Raw genomic sequence first — 3,451 nt, 5'->3', positions numbered from 1 at the left:
TTTGGAGATTCATACTAAGGATCAGACCTTTATTTATTTAGTTTTGAGAAAAAAAAAAAGTCTTATCAAAATCTTAATAGTAAACTCACTGGGAGAAATTTCAACAAGAAAAAGAGTATCATGCCAGGCAAAATCATAAGAGTCTGTCTGCAAAGCAGCAGTATTACAATCAAAGTGGCTAAACCACCAAACATAACAATCATTCAAGGACAATGTTAATTTTGCTAAAATCAGGACCTTATTTACAAAAAAAAAAAATCACTTTTAGTCATAACAAAACTTGTGATTAGCTAAAAGTAAAAATGTTGTGACTAATTATAAATCATCATTTTTATGTTATGACTAAAAGGTCCGTGACTAAAGGTATTAGTCACAAAATTCACAATTTGTTGTGACTAAATGTGATTTTAGTCACAATAAGTAATTTAATGACAATTTGTATCTAAATACTATGTTTTAGTCACAAGTAGTTTTTCGTTGTGACTAAAAATTACATTTAGGGGTGTTCATTATATCACATCCAATATTTTTAGGCCTATCCAGATCCGATCCAATTATATATTGGATGATAGATTTTACCATCCGATTCGATCTAATTAATTTTAGTCATTTAATCGATCCAACATCCAATGGATGTTATAAATTGGATCGGTTTTATCCATTGGATGTATTTGATGTATATATATATTAGTTTAATTTAGATTTATCCAATATTTTAGACCATTTATTAGATCAGATCGGATCCATATCTAATATTTTAGATCCAAAATCTATTGAATTGAATTCGATCTATTAAGTAAAATTTTAATGTGTATTTTCATGTATACATATATTTTTTTTTACGTATATTTATGTTGAGTGGTCAATGTGTAGTTATTTAGCTTAAGATGGAGTATCATTATTTCAATTGTTGGTGTTATGATCTATCTACTGACCCTATGTTTAGTGGTTTTCAGATCCCTAGTGTTTGATTACCCTCTAATATTTGGTCGTTTGCTATTGTTTGTTATTTCGATTTTGAATAATGAATTTAATTGTTCTTATTTTTATTGGAAGATCTTATTTGGGTGATACTCATTGTTAGGTTATGTCTGTAGTATGTTCATTTAGATTGAAAGTTTGGCTCTTTTCACACTCTTTTGATTCTTCAAAGCTAGTGGCTTAGTCCTTTAGTTTGAGCTAATTATGAGAAAAAAGAGAGAACAAAGTGAAAACAGAGCAAGAATTTTACTATGGCTCTTCAACTTGAGTTTACAAATGAGAAATGAGCTTATATAGCTCAGTTCAAACAAGGAAAATCAGTTGGAAAAATAACCAACTGTTAACCGAAAGATTAGCTACAAAATATCAAGATTAACAACCCAAAACTAATCCTAACTAACTAAGTCCACTTGTTCTAAAAGCCCCCTCAAGATAGAGTGTAGATGTTGATCAAACCCATCTTGGAGACAATTTTCTTGTGATGAGTTGGGAGAAGAGCTTTTGTGAAGATGTCAGCGAGGTTGTTTTGGGAAGAGACATGGAGTAGCTTGACGGAACCTTGTTGAACCTTCTCTCGAATGAAGTGACAATCAATTTCCACGTGCTTTGTGCGTTCATGATAAACCGGGTTTTTACTAATGTGAATCGTTGTGGTATTGTCACAATATAGCAAAGCAGGATTTGAATGAGTTATGCCAAAGTCTTTTAGGAGGGCAATTACCCAAGTAAGTTCGGAGGCAGCATTAGCCATAGCTCGATATTCTGCTTCAGCAGAGGATCGAGAAACAGTTTTGTTGTTTCTTTGATTTCCATGACACAAGTGAGCTACCTAGAAAGAGGCAGTAACCAGATATTGAGCGCCTTGTGTCTTGACAGGATCCCTAATCAGCATCCGAGAAAAAAGAAAGTTGGACATTAGAAGCCGACAAGCTGGTCTCGGCATGAGCTGAGATTGTGGGGATTGTGTTGGATGCAAAGAATAAACCTTGTCCAGGAGTTGTCTTTAAGTATTGTAGGATGCGATGTGCTGCATGAAGATGGGAAACCCGAGGAGTAGTTAAAATTGGGTCAAATGATTGACCGCCTAAGAGATGTCGGGTCTTGTTATAGTTAAGTATATTAGTTTGCCAATGAGGCTTCTAAAAACAGTAGGATCGGGTTGGAGAGTCCCTTTGTTGTTACATAACTTGAAGTTAGTTTCCATAGGTGTGGAGACTGGTTTGGCTCCTATGTAACCTGTGTCCTTGAGTAATTGGATGGTAAATGGTCTTTGAGAGACCGAAATGCCTTGTTTTGTTCTACCAATCTCAAGGCCAAGGAAGAATCGAATGGTTCCAAGGTCCTTGAGTTTGAATTTGTCATGAAGATATGTCTTGAAGTGAGATATCGCGAGATCATTATTGCTGGCAACAATAATGTCATCCACATATATGAGAATGGCTAGAAAGAAGGTTTTGGTCCTCTTTATGAATAGAGAGTTGTCAGATAGGGATTGAGAAAAACCATCTGAAATGAGAGTATGACTAAGTTTACTAAACCATTGCCTGGATGCTTGTTTGAGTCCATAGATGCTTTTGTTTAGTTTGCACACAATGTTGGGAGGTGCTTTGTAACCTGGAAGGATTTTCATGTAGACTTCTTCATGGAGATCGCCATGGAGAAAAGCATTGTTGATGTCTAATTGGTGGACGTTCCAATTGTACATTGCAGAAAGAGCTAAGAAGATCTTTAGGGTGTTGAATTTTGCCACAGGGGCATAGGTTTGAGAATAGTCAATGCCATGCCTTTGAGTGTAGCCTTTAGCTACTAGGCGGGCTTTGAATCGTTCAACAACCCCACTTTCATTGTATTTTACTTTGTAGACCCATTTGCACCCAATGGCTTTGTGGCCAGGTGGTAGCTTGGTGACAATCCAAGTGTTATTTTTTTTCGAGAGCATCAGTTTCTTTATCCATGGCAAGAAGCCAATGCCGAAATTGAGATGCTTCAGCATAGCTTTGTGGTTCAATTTCAGAATAGGCTGCAAGCACATCCGCTCTGAATTGAGGATGCAATTTAATATAGGATAAAAAAGGCTCAATCGGATGAGCAGTAGAGGAAGCATGACAGATGTAATCTGTGAGATGTTTTGGTTTTGTAATGGTTCTACCAGCCCTTGTAGATGTAATAGAGGAGTCACGAACAGGGTTTATGTGTGCTGGTTTAGGGACTGCTGTATAAGACTCAGTAGTGCCCGATATATGTGTTGTGTTAGTAGCACCTGGTGTGGGAATTTTGTGACCAGGAGAGCTAGAAAAAAAAAACTATGCTGTAATATTTGATCTGGTGTAGAAATGCTAGATTTGGTTGCTGATTTTGGGCCAAAATTGGGTAGAATTTCTGGTGTGAGAGTTTCTAGTATAGGAGCTTTAGTTCTTGAATCAGCTGAATTATTCGAAGGAGCTGTGTTTCCTGAAGTGGCAGTAGTGTG

The sequence above is a fragment of the Cannabis sativa genome, chromosome 5 (assembly GCF_029168945.1).
Source record: "Cannabis sativa cultivar Pink pepper isolate KNU-18-1 chromosome 5, ASM2916894v1, whole genome shotgun sequence".
In the NCBI taxonomy this organism is placed as follows: domain Eukaryota; kingdom Viridiplantae; phylum Streptophyta; class Magnoliopsida; order Rosales; family Cannabaceae; genus Cannabis; species Cannabis sativa.
Note: the sequence above shows the minus strand (reverse complement) of the source record.